Here is an 18375-nt window from a genome sequence, read left to right on the forward strand (position 1 = left end):
GACACTGGGGATTCACAGCCAACAAGCAGAGTGAGCGGTTCAGAGGATGGAAGATTACTAAAAGGCAACATTGAAGGTTGGGGATTCTTGCTAAATTGGCCTAACAGGATTTTTGCTAAAGACAGGTCAGAGACTTAGACATAGAGGGTGGAGAATAAGGAACTTGGGTGGTCAGATATCAAGGGTAGGGAGGTTCCTACCAAAACTGACTTAGCAAGATTCTTGCTATACTGGCCTCGGTGAGCCAAAAATGAGGCCTAGTCAAAAAGGGGCTCTGAGGAAGCGGTCTCCTTTGAGGGCTCAAAGAAGAAAGTCTTCGTCAGAGTTCTTGCAGAAAGTACTTAAGCTAAAACTTGAAAGCTAATGAAAGTTGGATGACAGCATATTTTAAGCTGAAAGAAGAGCACGTGTGAAGGCCTCAGATGTAAAAGTAAAAGAGTGTATTTAGGAAAGTGGAAAAGGCTGGTTATGGTGGGTAAATGAAGTTTGAGGCAAAGAGGGCAAAAAGTGAAATAAGAGACATTATTAAAAGAGATTTGGAAGCTTGTAGATCTTGTTAGAAGTTCAGATTTTGTCCTAAGGCCAGTGGGGAAGGTTTAACTGGGGAGTAATATGATATAATTTCTCCAGCCTGCAGAGTGGAAGATAGATTGGAAGGGGTAAGACTGGAGGCAGGGAGTCCAGTTGGGCACAGGCTACAGTCAGTCGGGTATGTGTTAATGTATTGGATGAGGGCAATGGCATGCAGCTAGAGAGAAATGGAAGGATTAAGATATTTAGGAAACAGGAATTGTAGGATTTGGGGAACGATTTCGTGGCAGGAGAGAGAAAAGCAGGAGTCAAGGATGACTTCCAGGTTTCTGACTTTGGCAACTGGATGGATATGGAAATTAGGGACTGATGGAAGAGCAGCTTGTAAGGGAAGATGATACATTCGTTTGGCACATATTGAGTTTGAGTTGTAAAACATTCAAGTTCGGAACTCAGATGTTAAAACCCTGTCATCTCAGTCCTTCAGTTCTTTGCATTGTCTCTTGAGGAATGATGTGGCAATTTCCCTATTTCTCACTGATTATCAGGTACTTGTTCTTAGGATTCACCTGCACCAAGGAAGGTGGGGAAACAGAAGACAGAGATGTTGGAGAAGGGGTAGCCAGGATAGAAAGAATAAGGGGAGGAAAGCCAGTAGAAAGAGACCGTAGGAACCACCAACTATGATAATTTGTCCCTCTTTTCCTTCTGTACTCCACCCTCCATCAGTCCAGCTCCTAAGAACAAGGTCAGAAAGTGTCACTCACTTCCCAGGAATATGTAAAAACATGGTTTGTTCTTACCTGAAGGGAAGGATGGAAGAGAATCGGATAATGGAGAATTGGATAATCAGATAATGACCTTTATCAGTAATAATTTTTTTTAAATTAATTAAAAAAAATCTGACATTGAAAAAATTTGGCAAATGTTTCATTAAAATGGCTTTATGAAATCTTTCTTATACAAGAACTCCAAATAAAATAGCTAGCTAGCTACTCCTCCCTTTAGGAGGTAGAGCTTAACATCCTCCTTCCCAAGGGTGGGCTAGATTTAGGACCAGTTCTGAAAACCAGACAGAGTAGGGAAAGGGATAAACAGTAACTATACAGTGGTGACCACATGGATCAAGTGATGAAGGTTAGCATCATCAGAGATGTCATGTGGTAGATATCATGTACCCCTGATATGAAGTGATGATCCTATCAGGGCATTTCAATCCTATCTGTGGTATTCTTTCCAAAAACCCAAAACCCCAGTTAATCATGTGAAAAACAACAGACAAATCCAGATGTGGGAGGAGAATTTTATATCTGGCCAGTACTCCTCAAAATTGTCATGGTCATGTAAAACAAGGAAAGACTAAGAAATTGTCACAAACAATAGGAGATTGGGGAGCCATGACAACAAAATGCACTGTGGTTGCCTCAATTAAATCTGGAACAGAAAGAGGACATTAATGCAAAAGGTCACAGTGAAATCCAAACGAAGTCTGGACTTTAGCTAATAGTAACGTAGCAACGTTAGTTTCTTAGTTCTAACAAATGTACCTTGGTTATGTAAGATGTTAACAGTTTGTAAGATGTTAACAATAGGGGAAACTGAATGATGGGCTATATGAAAACGGTTTATACAAATTTTCTGTAAATCTAACATTATTCCATCAGAAAGTTTATTTTAAAAAATGAGTATATGCCATCGAGAACCCTCCGATTCAAAATAAAACCAGTGAGAAATCATCTTTGCCTCTGGGAATCACACCACATTATAAAAGTACAGTGGTACCTCATTTCCCAGCCCATATGGAGAAGGAAGTGTACCACGAGGTCAATTTTTTCAGGAAATTGAAACTAACCCTTCAATCATACACATACACACCAATATTATTTTCGGCTTTTTTTTTTCCCATGGCAAACTTTCAAAAGTGGATGATAAAAGTCCCTGCCCTCTGAACAGAGGACAATAAGTGTAATTGAATGCTTTCTGGGTGAATCAAGGTCACCAGTGTGAATATCTGTTATTATATTACATCATACCAAGCACGGTTCTGCCTTTCGTTTTCTTTACTGTGGCATGGAGTTGGAAATGCCCATAGCTAAAAACTAAAGCCAAAAAAAGATGAATGTAGATTAAGAATAAGACAGGTGTTTGTGTAACCTCAGGTGAGCCAGCACTTGGTAGAGAGCATCTTCCACCTTCTTGAACAAGCTATTTAGCTAAGGAGAGCAGCTAGTAGCTGATTTTCCCATTTTTTCTGTGCTATTTCATGGTTACTAATGCAACCTCTGTATTTTGCTGAATGCAAAGCATACCATCTGGACACTAACCAAAGACACCAATAATCCCTATATATCTCATTTCAGGCCTGGGATGTAGGTAGAGGTGAGAGGTTAATCCACTGATATTTTCATGAGGGTGTTTACATTGTAGCCTTTTCCATCTGTACTTAGAAAGTATTTTCTTTATGGTGTATTATTTGGTTCCTATTACATGCAGGAGTATCTAATAAAACATAAAATAAAACAAACAAAAAAGTAGTGTGACGTGGGCCTTGGTGACAGGCAGCCAGTAAAGGAAGTCTGGACTTTAGCTAATAATAACGTAGTAAAGGAAGTTTAGGAGAAAGGGGGATTCAAATTCTGACTTTTCACCAAGTCTCTTCCACTACTCTTGCCTTGGGTTATGTGCTAGGTGGGGCTCCCTCCTTGCAAAGACCACATCTCCCTGGAGCCCAACAACTGCCCACCTTCAGCCCAGTCATGAGATGGGCTCCTCCCCTGGAAAACGACTTCACTGAGCTCTCCGTCCCAGCTTGTCATTCCATCACCCCCCAAACCGTTACAGGTTTGAGAATACCCTCCAGGAGTATCTTTCCCTTGATTACCTCTGCAACTGAAACGTGTCCCTTGAATACTACAGGCTCTATTTTCTGCTTCTTTTTTATTGTCCAAATCACCTCATTCAACGTCAGGCTGGATAAATATTTCTAGATTAACTGCGTACGCAATAAATCTCTCTAAGTAACTAGATGAGGCAGGAGGTGATAAGTGTCAAACTACTGGTACAGACAGGAGGTATTTAAAGAGCAACGGGGGTATTCAAGAAGCTTCGATACAATGTCCACTTTGTCATTTGTTTGTTAGAGATGGGACTCGAGGTTCCATCAGTATCACAGACACAAATAAGCTAGGCTGAGGCCAGAGGTTCTAACCTGAAACTAATTGTCAGCAAACTAATCTTAAGAGTCTGACTAAGAAAAAATATTTTAATATCCATATTATGTCTCCATTCCTCCAGGAAAGTATGCAAAGATCTATACTTCACTTAGGGTTTCTCAACTTCAGTATTATTCACCTTTTGGGCCAGACAATCCTTTGTCGTGGAGGCCTGCCCTATGGATTGTAGGAAGTTTAGCAGCTAATGTTGCTAGAGTCAACAAATTAAAATACAAGGTTCCCAGTTAAATTTGAATTTTAGATAAACATCAAATAATTTTTTTTAGTATAAGTATGTCCCATTCAATATTAATAGCATCCCTGGCCTCTATCCACTAGATGCCAGTAGCATTACCCCCCAGCCTCTTGCCCAAAGCTGTGGCAACCAAAAATATCACCAGATATTGCCAGACATCCCCCTGGGAGGCAAAATTGCACCTGTTTGAGAACCACTGATTCAGGGTAACACATCAGAAGACTGCAAATCTGAACCTCTTTATCTTAGCTTCCAGAAGAAATAGCTATATCTGGTAAACTATCGGTGAAAAAATTAGCCATACTTAAATCATTTTGAAAACATTATTCATTCGCTTTTTAAATGTCTCTTGGGATCAATTCCCTTTAGATTTTCATGCCAGGTAAATTCTTCATTCTTTCAGAATTAGCAGGCTCATTTTGATCAGATAATACAAATTATGACATCTGTCATATTTCTCTTTTTCCTTAACTGCTAGAAAGCTTAGAGGTAAATTTAATGCTCAGTTGCAAAAAACCATCTTAGCTCATGTAGCTACTATTTTTTTTTTTAAACAAATATTTACATAGTGGCTTTTATATGCCACATATATTTTAAATGGTTTATAAATATTAACTTCTTGAATTCATTCTATCACTGCAACAACCCTATGGGTAAGTACTATTATTACCCTCCTTTTCCAGAATAAGAAAATGAGGTCTTTTTTTCATTTCTATGAATTATTTCCTCTTTTATTATCATTCTTATTTTATGAAGTAAGCCCCTTCGGACTGTTTGGAAGTTGATTGGGTATAAGTTATTGTATCATATACCTCTATCACTTCAGGCCTACTCAGCCTCACCTGTCTCTTGTTCCAACTGCCACCATGGCCACCAGCTCCAACTAGTTCTTCCAGGTACACCCTCCCAGACCATAGCCCCTTACCTGTGCCACAGGCCTCTCACCTCCCATCCTGGGCGTCCCTGTTAATACCAAGATGTAGGACACAGGGGACCTTGCTCCGGAGCCCAGAATCATATAACCCAGAATGGCAGAGGCATTAACACCTCATGGTCAAAATGTTGCCAAATGGGAGATGGAAAATAGATAAACATTATCTTATTTTTTCACTCCAGATAGACTGTCCTAAGATGCAGCTTTTCAGAGCATAGTCCTAAAACATAGCAGTCGGTAGCACTTCGTGGCAACCAGCTCAGTCATGCCTGCTCGGATTTCTCTCCATCCTTCCCTGCCTCGCTCCTGTGTGTCTCATGTCTCTAGCTTTTGTCCTCTGGGATAGACTCCCTAACAAAGCAGCAGCAACGGAGTATTGTCAGGCTCTGCTTTCTAAGGAATCCAGACTAAGACAATGATAAATAATTCTATTTTAAAAATCACACTGAATGGAAGTATATCTAGTTATTTTCATTAACTTCAGACCACAATACTTATTGTGGTCCAATCAGAATACAGTTCTGAAATGTTACCCCTAACAGGATTTTAAGGGCCAACTCCACCATTTTTATAGCTGAGGATGCCAAGACCTAAAGAGAAGGAGATTTCAAGATCACAGGTCTTGATAGTGGCCTTTGAATATAGTACAAACATTGATTTAGTGCCTACAATGTCAGATGTTCATATAAATTATTTCATTTTGTGCTTGCAAATAGGTAATTTCTATTATTGTTCCTTTTTTATGCATGAGAAACAGAGGCTCAGAAAAAGTGACATGAAATGTTCAAGGTCATAACGTTAGCAAGTGGAAGAATCAGATTTACACCAGGCCTCCAAACTCCACATATCTAATTCTTTCCCCAGCTGCCTCCAGCTGGTTGGGGAGTGGGCCCTGGCTATCCAGGGAGCTAGGCAGAAGATCAATATGGACTTGAATTCAAGTCCCAGTTCTGCCACTTCATAACTTTGTAAACTTAAACTACTTAATTTCTCTGAGCCTCGATCTTTTCATTCCAAAAATGGGGATCATAACATCGACTCATAGTGTGGCTGTGACGAGAAAATGAGATACTATATGTAAATCTCTCACCGTGGAGCCAGCATTCAGTAAGTGCTTAATAAATGTTAGCCACCATCAGTCTTCTAGAATCAATGATGCCTTCTAAAAATAATATTACCTTGTCTTTTGTAGGTGCTCATTAAGTGCCAGGCATAGTGCTAAGCATTTTCTATAGAGGAGGGAATGTCTTCTAACCATCCTAACCTCACTGAGAGAGGGAAAAGGAAGAATGCCTACTACCTCCTCTTAATCTCTTGTTGCCTCTAACAATAGTTCATACATGTTAGTCATTTATGTATTCCCTTGTTTTACCATATCTGTGTAGCAGTTTTAAAGCTTAAATTTATAGTTGTTTTTCCTAAGCAAGAATACACTGAAGTATTAGGTTTGATGTACTAGTTATATTTTTCATATACGCATTCAAACATACACATTCATCATTCAAGTTTTAAAAACTGTTATTTTTTAAATACTCAGAAAAAAATAAGATAGAACAAGATTGGCAGAGCTTTGACCATTGTTGAAACTAGATGATGAGTACATGGAACTATATCATTCTCCCTCTAATTTCATGTATTTGAAATTTCCATTATAAAATAGTTTTTAAAAATTAAACATATTTATCAAACCCAGAAGTTGGGGAGGGAAATGTCCTTTGGCAGAGACCTAAAATCATCTCACAGTCTCCAAAGGAGCAGCTGTCACACTTTGGGCAATGCCGGCCCATAATACCCACTAGAAGGTCATCATCATGGGGACAGATACTTGGGCTTCATTGTTTTTAATGGGCTGTGTCCATTGTGTTTAGAGCAACTAGCCATATAGATAAATACCCAATGAAAGTTTGCTGAATCAATAATGAATGATTATTCCACTTGTTGTCTTCTTTGTGGCTCTTAGCTCCTCCTTAGATGCCCTAAACTGCTAACTCTCCCTTAGGGAGTTCACAATAAACTAACTTGGAAATTTTCACCTCAAAATGATTAGAAATACAAAACTAGGCTTAATCTGAGGAGCCCCTGATGTTTTTCTTTTACTGCTCTGCCATTCGGCTTCCATTACTGGGAAGAAATACCTAGAAAGTTTCAATAAACTTCCATAATCCTGTTTGGTTGACATATGTGATTAGACTTTTTTTTTTTTTTGTGCTAAAAATGAGGTCAAATATATTAGATATATTACTTGGCTACTGGTTTTATGTTTTGGTTTGGTTTGGTTTGGTTTATTTTTTTTGGTCAAAGAATCCCTTACCAGATGTTATTAAGAACAAGTTTCATAACCATTTGTCTCAAACAGCTTATGTGACATCGGTCTGGAAAAGGAGGAAAGGATGAAGTGGTCTCAGGAAGCAAAAATGACTCAGTGTGCTTAGGAGTCCTTCGTGTGCCAGAAGGCCAACACTGAGTGTGCCTGCTCTAAGCCACTCTGGAGCACGTCCTCTCCCACTCACACCTGGAGCCAAGCAAATGCTACCCACTCTCTGCAGATACTCTTTCTGGGGTATTCTGGGATTGGAGCCTGGTACCAAATTAGATATCTCAATTAAAGGTTGAATACACTAGAAGTCTAAATGTATCCAGGATAGAAAGGTCTTGGTGGGATCGTTTTTTGTGTATATAATTATCCTAAAAGATGGTAATAGTGTGCTGCTTTATTATGCAAATCAATTAGTATTATGAAAAATACTGCTTCAAATTATAACATTTTTTTTCCTTTGCTGTAGGATGTGGGCCAAATTTCTATTAAATATCCATATACTTTTTGAATCTTCTTAGGAATTCATTGTAACTCTTTTGAATACAGGAACAATAAGAGAGATTATATGACTATTAAAAGACCAAAAATAGCAGAAACGATTAAAAATAAAACGTCTGAGAAATCAGAGCAGCAGTTCTACTCTGCTGCTAGAAATTACAAACACAGAAATTAGGCTTCTACTCCCTAAATCTTTATTCTGGAAATAGCTTTCTCTCTTGCTTGTAGAATGAGAACAATCCATCAGATTATTTTAATGAATATTTTTTAGAAAGAAGCGGCTCAAGAATGGATAGAGAATGAAGTGGATGCAAGGTTGATGGCTTAGCACCCTCTAATTAGCATTATCACCATATGATGCATGGCCCGATGCTGTATTAAGTTAGTGCAATTGAAGACAAAACTAAGGATCTGTTTCATAGCTAGTGTAGTAAACTAAACCTAAAGCATTTTCCAAGGAGGCTAGTTGTCAATTTAAGAATTTTACATGGAGATAAAATGCAAATGGTCCATAAACAAATGAAGATGTTCAATCTCTCTCATACTGAAGAAATTAAAATTAAAATAGTACTTTCTTACCTTTCTGCCGATCTGTTGAAATAGCTCCTAACAGCTCCCCCGGCTTTCATTTTTGTAGACAAGCAATCTTTTAAAAACGAAAATCAAGTCATCTTTCCACCGCTTGAAACTTGGCTTCCCAGTTCACTTGATAGGTATATTTAAACATAAATTATACCATATTTTAACATAAACTGAACATAAATTATATCATTCTGCAACTTTTTGCATTTACAAAATCTTAGAAATCTTTTCATATTAGCACATAAGAATCTGCTTCTGTCTTTTCAGCTGCAGCGTAATATTTCATAGTACGGCTAAGGTTCATTTAGCCATTCTCTTATTAGTGAACATTTAGATTGTTAATTTTTCACTGTTATAAATAAGATTGAAGTGAACATCTTACACATGCCTTCCTGTTGTCATGTCAGAGAGTCTAAGGAAGATACTGAGAAGCAGTTTTTTAAAGCATTCGTTGTCACTAAGTTACCTTCCAAACTAGCTGTGGGACACCCCGCCAGTGGAGCGAGAGACCTATTTACTTGCGCCTTTGCCAATATTTGCTTCTAGATGCTCCGGAGTGTTCCACTGTCCATTTTTGTTACTTATATCATTCTTTAATTTGGGAAATTCTTGTCTATTCTTATTTAAATATTGTATCCCTCCATCCTCTCCATGTTCTACTTGTGAATGGTGGAACTTTTGAATCTATACTTTATGTTTCTTAATTTTCCTTTCCTACTTACCATCTCTTCAGCTCTTTATACTGCATCATGGGAGAATTCCTTAGCTCAGCCTCTCAACTGAAGAATTTGCTCTTCAGCGGTGTCCATTTTAAAATATCCGTTTCCACTGCAGGTTGTGCTTTCTTGCCAAGTGTCCTTGCGGTGCTGGCCAGGACCTCCAGCCATGGAGCCCAGGAGCATGCAGGCCAGGCCGCAGCCCAACCAATTGTCCACACAGCCCAGGCCCCGCTGGGCACCCATGGGAGCATCTGGGCAGCTCCTGCACATGCTGATCATGGGCTCCCTGGCTTCGGCAAGCACACCCTGTCATTGCACATTATCAAACACTTCGAGCTGAAGAAGTCTCCGGTGGGGACCTGCTCTGAGGCAACACGCTGAGGGACACAGAAATGGGTGTGCTGGCCAAGACTTTCATGGACCAGAGGAAGCTCATCTTAAACGTCATGACTCGGCTGACCCTTCACAAGCTGAAAAATCTCACCCACTGTAGGTGGCCATTGTGTGTTTCTCCAGGATACTCCTACAAGCTGAAGCCCTGGATAGAGTTTAGCAGATATACACCTGGTGATGAACCTGAATGTGTCCTTTGACGTCATCATGCAACGCCTCACTGCTCATCAGGTTCATCCAGCCAGTGGCCACGTGTGCAATGTCGAATTCAAAGTAGTTGGTATGGATGATCTGACTGGAGAGCCTCTCATTAAGTGTGAGGATTACAGACCAGACACACTTACCAAAAGACTGAAAGCTTAGGACCACCAAACAAAACCAGTCCTGGAATATTATCAGAAAAAGGAGGTCTTAAAAACATTCTCCAGGACAGAAACCAAGAAGCTCTGGCCCCATATGAATGCTTTCTTGCAAACAAAAGTTCCACAAATATACCAGAAGCATCAGTTGCTCCATGGTTGTAATTAGCAAGATGAGAATCTCTACCTTCTTTCATTTAGAATTTCCTGGTTCTAAGACTCTACTATGTAAGAATTCTTTGAAAATTATATTAGTTTCATTTCTACAGATTTTGTTCTGGATAGTAAGGACATGTGAAATGAGTTAGATACTAAGATTTATCTTTTGAAATTGTCTAGTATGTTCCATCTTGTTATCATCTCTGGGTGTGTAATTCAAAAACATCAGAGTTATCTCAACTTTAAAAAAATTATTTTAGAGCAAAATTAAAAGAGCAATTGGTAGTAACCTAACTTTTGTTCAGTAAGAATAAGTGTTTGATAACGTTTCCATATTTTTGTGGGAAAGTAAAAAATTATATTATACTAATATAATTTGGAGAAAGTATCTCATCAGAGGCTTTTGCATAGCCAGATGCAAAATAATAAATAAAAATTCTGGCACATGAGACATAGCTTTGTGATATGATATATTTATAATATTCCAGACAAAAATAATTTGTTTTACACATCTATTGCAGGATGCAAATTTACTGTTGCCTTTAAACTAAGAAATGTATGAAGCAGCTGTATAAGCTATATTTATTTTGTTACTAAACATTTTAAGTTTACTCAGAATTTTCAATTTGCTGTAAAAATGCATCAAATAGCATGTAGGAAAATACTACTTCAATATGACTTGTTTTCTTTTGAAAATACATGTGCACTTGGGATATAACATGTTAGAAACTGACATTACAAGTTTTTGGATAAGCAACCAAAGCTGAATGAATTTTCTTTAATGGAAAATGTAATTGAAGTCTTATGTTCACAGATAGTACTTAAATTAAGAAATGTGTGCTTTAGGATCTTCCCGCCGGTTCTCTTTTTGATCTAATGTGCAGTATACCTTGATAAATAATAAATTAAAGTATTTTAAAAAAGAATGAATAACAGAAAATGTGCAACACTATGTAAAATATGCATGCATTGTCATCAGGAAATAGAAATAGATTAGGTATGCCTGGGGAAAATTTCCTTGACACTCCCCCCCAAGCAAGTCATAATTAGTAAACAGGTATAGTGACAAAAAGGCTTTATATGACAGGCTAAACGGGACAAGGAAAATAATTGAGTTTGCTGAAGGTAAAGTTCTTTATTCCTGAGTAAAGAAGTTTGATAGCTGCTAGCATTCACTGACATCCTATCTTAAGGAGAAAAAATCCTGCCAGTGTGTATAATCTGAGCAGTCATTTTTAAATCATTGCTTTAGATTCCTTAGTGGGGTTAGGAGGATGCATGCTTATATATTGTGGCCTAGTAAGAGGAATGGGGCACTATAAGAGGTAGAGAGGAGAAACCTGATTATATCTTAAATGGTATATCACTCTTATTTTACTTGGTGCTAAATCAAAGGAAACAAGTCCTTGTACATACTATTATTAACTTCCTTTGAAAATTTGGGCCATTTTACTCCACACACTTAAAATACAAATACCAGCAAGTGGTTTTTTTTATGTATTTTGGGGAAAAATTGACTTTTTTTAATTATATTTTTCACTCATTGTCAATTTTTCAAAATGGACTGTCTTTTTAGAAAGATACAAAAAACATTTTATTCTTCAAAATACTTTCTGTAATCTCTTACTTGAATATTATTGTGTGCTTCCCAGAAAAGTGAACTACTAAAATTATGAGCTATCACTAGGCACCAGGTTATAAGGCATATATTAGTCTTTATTCTAATAAAATTAAATTTCAGAAAAAAAAATGTTTCTTCTGCTTATTCAGCGTTTTACTATAATGATCCAATGTTAATCTCCGTGACCTCTAGTTGATTGGTTTGTGACTGCTATATCCTCATACATCTATCAGAAAAATTTACTTACCCTTAATTCCTACTTTCCTTGTTCTATTTTTTATCTTGCTTGGATGTCCGTTTGTCCACTTTGTTGAGTTTGTCATCTTTCGTAGTGTTGGTCTCCCTCAAATGTGTTGTAATAATGACTCTTTAATCTATATGGCTGAGATTCTCCATTAGACTGCATTCTCTGTCAGTGGGTGTCATCTGCTTGGGGAGACTGCTGGTCTGAATTGTCCTCTGGCCTATTCTCAGGGACAATGAAGAAGGATAAGTCACTATATGAGATTTCTCTGAGGTGTTCAGTTCTGTTACCCCATTCCTCTGGCAATGGCCAGCCTCATGACACATGACCATGCCTGCCTGATTTGGGCCCCCCGGCCATGAGTCCTACCTGGAGGATGACACTGTCACTGCTGTTTGGCTCAAGGGCAGATGGAAGGGCATCAATGAAGGATGAATCTCTGGTCTCTCCTGCAGTAGTGCCCCAAGGACCTACATGATTGTCCTTGATACTCTCCTGCTTCTGCTGTCCACCACCTTTGTGGATGTAGCAGTCTTGGTGTCTCCCTTCACATTTTATATTGGGCCTTCTGTTTTTGCATCAATCGGGTCTACATCTCATTCTTTAGTATTTATCCTAGTTTCTGATTTACTGCAAGTTTGACTTCTTATTTAAGATCATCAGTTAAGGCCCTTGCTACACGAATGAAGAAGGTATAGGATATACTTAGCCCACCATCCTGAAATGGAACCAGATTTCCTTGTCCACCCTCAAAGTACAAAGTCAAACCTCTTAGAGCTGCAGCTTTCAACTCTGGCTGCACATTTGAACCATCTGGGGAGCTTTAATATAGAATACTGATACCCCATTTTGATTTAGTTATCATGGCTGTGAGCCATGGTTATTACTATGTTTGTTGTATTAAAAAAGCTCCCCAGCTTTTGCAAAACACTATCCTAAAGTAACAAGCTGATTACCTCTGAGAGGGGCAGCCTTCAAAACAGTGTTCAGCAGAAGCTCAGAACTACCTGGCAGTCTCTCCAGCTGGAACTTTCGTCACGAAAGGCTCTGCCCTCCTTGTCGCATTTTTTCTCCCACACTTGGATATTGAAGCAATGGATAGTTTATCATTATTTTATCATTAGTCATCATCATGTTTAACTAACATGTCATTTTATCTTTTATGTTGCTCACCAAATGCCACATCAAATGTCACTCTAGTTACTGATTTTTGGAAGCTTGTTTAAACACCTTTTCCTGTGTGGCTGGCTGTTTAGGTTCTCTGATATCTCTATTGTATTTAAACTCAGCTAATGATGCTCATTTCCAAGTGTGTAGGTTGAGAAACCAAGCTGAAATGGGATCATGATATATTTGCTTTATGTTTTCCTAGTCTTCAATAATTAAAAATCTGAAATAAGCCAGCTATATGGATTTTAAAGATGAGGCGACCCCAAAAAACAATGCATTTCTCTAAAAGACAGCTAAATTTTATATTAGTAACTTACGTAAAGTGAAGCAGGAACATGTTTATGTGTAATTGTGGGATGACCTTATTCTTTAATTAGGCCTACAGTCTAGGTCCAGGCCCATGGTTTTGTGAGGTCCTTGCAAACTTTTGGTGGTTGACCACCTAGAAAACCTTACAGCAATGCCCTTCTCTAGTGAGGGGTAGGAAAACACTGGGTAAGCAGAACAAATATTGAGTGTGAATAGAGTGCAGGGAGTCAGAATTAGGAAGAAATAAAGATTGGGGAAGTATGTATGGGGACTTTGAATATGACATGGTGGTACCACCCACCCTTCAGCAAGCTTAAAAATTTTTCATAATGTCGAGAGGCTAGAAAAATATTTAAAATTGATGGTAGTGAGGTACTCCAAAGGGACTAGGATTATCTATAAGTAATCAGAAATGGTGTGTTTAATAAAGAGGACCTCAGGCCACATGGATACAAAGTTTGGCTACCGTCAAACTGTAAGGCTTTGGGAATTTATCAGATATCCCACTGAGCTAGTGTTGTATGGGTGGCAGACACCCAACTGATTATGATTCTATGGGTAAGTCATGAAGCAGAAGAAACAAGTAGGTTGTAAGGCTAGATGTTGACTCTGCAATGAGACTAGGAGATTGGTTATTTGTCAGAACATGGGATTTGAGGGTGGAATAAAGTAGAAGAAAATCTTTAGAACCAAGAAAGAAAGAAAATATTATTAGGAGGATTGATGGAATTGTAATAGGAGAAAAAGGAACAGATCATACTCAGAGGAAACTCGCTCTAGTTCTGCTTTCTCAATGTGTTTATTTCTTCTTTCAAAAAAAAAATGAAAAATAAATCCTACTATATTCCTTGAGCACTGCGACACTGACAAGAACAATTAGCTTAGATAAGTAAAGAGGTCCAAGTAAATTACTTTGAAGCAAATGAAGTCTTAATGGGGTTTTTATCTAGCAAGAGTAGTATCCTCTTCCTGGAGTCATTACCATTTGAAATGGCCTTTCGTGGGACTATAACAGGTGGAAACATTGCATAGGGTATGCCCCCAAATGTGATCATTTCAGAAAGAAGTTGAGAACCTGTGAAAATCTTTCACAAGTTTAACAATCCTAAAATCTTCTTTTTCTTAGTCTCCATGACATTGCTCTCAAAAGTTAGCAAATTTAAGCAATAAAGCAATTAGATGATATTTCTGTATTTATGTGGCGCTTGGGCACAGAGTTAGCCTTTGCAAGTGACAACAAAGATTCAGGCTATAACAACTATAGTCTGACAGTAAAGTTTTCCACTAAATTATAGGTTGCTAGTAGCTTTCTTGTCACTTAAAGTGTCCTCACAAATGAAGTAAGGCACTGAAATCTTACCGGAAAGCTGTAGTGACTGACTGATCAGTCCCAAAGAGATGCCAAGTGCTGGCCAGTGCTGCTTCCACATTTGTGAGGCCCAAAGGGGAAATGTCAAGTTCTCAAAAAAAAAAAAAAAAAAAAAAGAGAGAGAGAGAAACAAAAAAAACCCCCTAACAACAACAAAAAAAAGCAGTAACATATAATAACAATTTGAGTCTGTTTCAGGGACACTGTCCTCCTAGTTGGATGGCTTTATGCTTCTGATCTCCTGTTGGATATGCTTTTTGCTATTTTCTCTGCCTTAAGCAGAGCTTGCTTTAAACCATGATTTGTGGTTTCAAGAAAGTAAAAAAATCCTCTTATTCCCCCTAGGCCCTTCCTCTTCTGATGACAGTCACTAAAAGAGGGACACATTCTTCTATTTCATAGTTAACAATAAGGCTTAGAATCACCTCAGAAGACAGCACAGTGGCTAATACTCACTCTAGAATAAAAATGAGAGATATAAGTGGGCAGAGAGTGATGGTGATTGCCTATAGCATGGATGGTGGTGAGGTGGGATGTGTGAGAGCCAGGGAGGTCAAGAAAATGGTACAGAAAGAGAGGCCGAAGGATAATGTTCAGTCACATATCTGCCTAAGGCAAGGCTGGGTGGTAATCAAATATTTTAGTTCAGAAAACCTTCCTCCTTGCCCCCTACAGAGCAATCTCTAAAAGTTTTCTCTGACACAACAGGTACTTGCCACATATGATCCTTGGAAATTGCTCAGCATTTGTTGCACTGGTATTTTGCAATACTTTTAACAACAACTTCTCCTCCTTGCACTGCCACTGCTGCTTCCAGGAAAGGGTGTTGATTCCATGCTCTGATGCATTACAGCTAGATTGCCTGGAGTTTGTTCATCACCACATGGCCTTTTCAAGTCAGACTTCTTTCGTCATGTCTCACACGAGTTTGCTAATAGTCATGTGATCACCCTTTCAATGACCTAAAGCTGAATAGCCTACTGAGCATTACAGGCCCCAGGTAGATTTAGAATGTAGCCATTGGTCCTACAAACAGCACAAACTATTGAGCAAACACCAATGTGAACATCATGAGAACATGTCCACACAAGTATATGTGGTTGTGGGGAGGATGCCTCATCTCCAAACAGATGTTCTAAAAATGTAAAAGTCCAAAACATGCCTCAGTCTTGAGCTGCATTTGTGAGCTTGTGCATTCTTAGGAAACTACATGATCTGTGGTGTATTAGGGAAGCCTAGCCACAAGTACGTGCCTGCTTAGTGTTCAGATATCTAGTAAAATCTACTTGCTCTCACTTCCATAAAGATACAGAATGCAGCTATATGTGTGGATCTCCAAGGCCGAGTTGAACCGGTCAGCTCAGTGCGTTTGTGTGTTCAACCCAACCCTTACAATAGCCAAACAGAGCCTCACTGAGGTTTTGGATGAGGGGGTCACAGTCTCCCTGGGAATAAACTTGATGAGTTGCTATTATGTTTGGATTGCCCTGCCCACACGCGCCATCTATTTTAGATAGCACATGACTCTGACTCACAGAAAAGAGCAAAGAACTGAACCATGGCTCTAACATGCTGCTCACCCACTCCCTTTAGGACAAGAGCCCGAAAACACTCAGGTCTCTCAGTGCCAACAGTGAAGACCCTTTCCTCATTATATATATCCATATATATAGACCAGTGACCGAAGTCACCAAAATTCAGCAAAAAAACAAGCAAACATTTAAAATATCTCCCAAACATACAAGTTGACAACTTGAGCAAGAATGTGGGGGCAAAATAAAAAAAAAAAGTAGTCATTTATAGCTTGATGTCTTCTATGATATAGTTAGCTATGCCCAGATGCTGTGGGTGGGAAGAAGCCTGAAAGAGTCCACATTGACAGGGGTTCTGAGACCACCAGAGAGGTGCATGCAAGATCTTCTTAAAGGGGCCAGTTGCTCTAGGTGATGTCATGGAAATAAAGCCACACAGTAAAGTTCCCTTTCCTACAACATCTTTCTTTTGCTAGGTTAATTCTCAGAGGTTGTTTTAGTGAGAGCTCTTTTGGCTGCCAGGTCTGAAACGCTACTCAAATTTGCTCAAATAAATTTTGTGTTGTGTGGGGGTAGCAGGGAGAAGGGAAAACACTCCCTCAAAGGTATGAAAAAGTCTTGAGAATTCAGGAATTGCTAACAACCAGACTTCAGTGAAGCAGGAACTGGACCCTTCAGAAACCTGCCACAGCCAGAGCTGAGTTCCCTCACTTAGTGCAGGGCTCACAGGCTTCATGGCCTGTGGGGGAGCATACACATGAAACAGTGAGTCTAAAATGGAAAAGCGCATGTGCCGCTCAGGCTCAAGGCTTGGGGAGCAAAAGGGAGTGGTGGGAACTCTGGCCATTTATGTAAAACAGAATTCTTCATTCATCTTATCTCCTGTAAGCTTGCTGAAAGTTCTTCAATTACTCTGATTAGAACCCCACAAGTTGCAGGTGAATTTGGAGGATGCCGATTAGTACTCCTGGGTGAATACTTATGGGAGCATATGTGCAGGTGAGCTTCAGTGGTCTTGGAATGTATATTTTAAAAGTTTGAAAAGTCCCAAATTCACCTCAAGTCTGGCCTCTATGTTATCATCATGTTCATCCTTAGGCAGTCACAATTTTTGTGCGGTTTGCTTTAGAAGCTCATCCATTTAAAATTGTTAAATATTCCAGTGTTTAAGTGTTGGCAATCATTTCAAATTTATACCCTGTAAGCCAAACATGTTGTGTATCAGATACGTCCTGTGGGAGGCTGGTTTGCGGAAACTGGTGCCCTGATGCCTCAGCCTACATTCCACGGATTTGTTCTCTTATGTTGCTAAACCATGTTGGCGAATTCTGTCTCTGAGTTCAGAATCCCTACAGTGCAATCTAATGATCTCCAGCTTAGGCAAAAACCATTCCTGATCTAATCGCATGGTGGGTAGGATGGCCCTCTCCAGAAGCTGTAGGTGAGAAAATAGGTGTGGCAGATAAACTGGGTAACCACTGCTGACATTTCCATATTTTGTTTTCTCTTTGGGTCATGTTCCTGAACTGAGAAAGGAGAATAGCATTTGTCTTACTTGAACTTTCCAAACCTTCCTAAATAAAAAGAATTGGCTATGATCCGATGCCCTGTAAAAATTTCCTAGTATGCTTGGAGGTGACAGTCTAATTGACAGGGACTGTAGTTGGCTCCTTCTCTACCAATTTTTCATCCAGTTTCTGAGAACAGAGATGAATATGGGCCACCATCCGAGCTTTTCCTATGGCCAAGATTGACTCCTTTCTCTTTTTTCTTCACATTTCCAAACTATGCCACTAATGTTTCTTTGTAAATAGGTCTATGCTTGATGACTTTTCCTGTAGGAAGAGCTCCAGAATATCCTTTCCTCAGTAAAAAAAAAAAAAAATGGCAATTGTCGGTTTCCGAGGTGAGCTACTTCCCTTCACACAGCCCTCGTTTTCAAAAATAGTGAAAACGGCTGGCAATGCTCTATTTCTCTCTGCTTGCTTCGTCTGATGATATTATTTGCATTCTGATCCAGCATTTTTCAAGTCTCTGTAGACACCACTTAATCTGTGTGTTATGAAAGACAACATTTCTCAGTCTTACAAAGACATCTTTTCAAACATCTCATTCCTGGAAGGTGGCAGCAATGTTCATTGCTGTTCTTTCTACCCATAGCAGAGCAAAG

The 18375-nt window shown here is 39.0% G+C and overlaps 1 pseudogene; it reads left to right on the plus strand.

The window, feature by feature from the left end:
* The first annotated feature begins 9290 nt into the window (after positions 1-9290).
* LOC120590839 (GTP:AMP phosphotransferase AK3, mitochondrial-like) lies at positions 9291-10106 on the plus strand (annotated as a pseudogene).
* Positions 10107-18375: the final 8269 nt, after the last annotated feature.

This window comes from Pteropus medius, unplaced genomic scaffold, assembly GCF_902729225.1.
Source record: "Pteropus medius unplaced genomic scaffold, Ma_sr-lr_union100, whole genome shotgun sequence".
Classification (NCBI taxonomy): Eukaryota; Metazoa; Chordata; class Mammalia; order Chiroptera; family Pteropodidae; genus Pteropus; species Pteropus medius.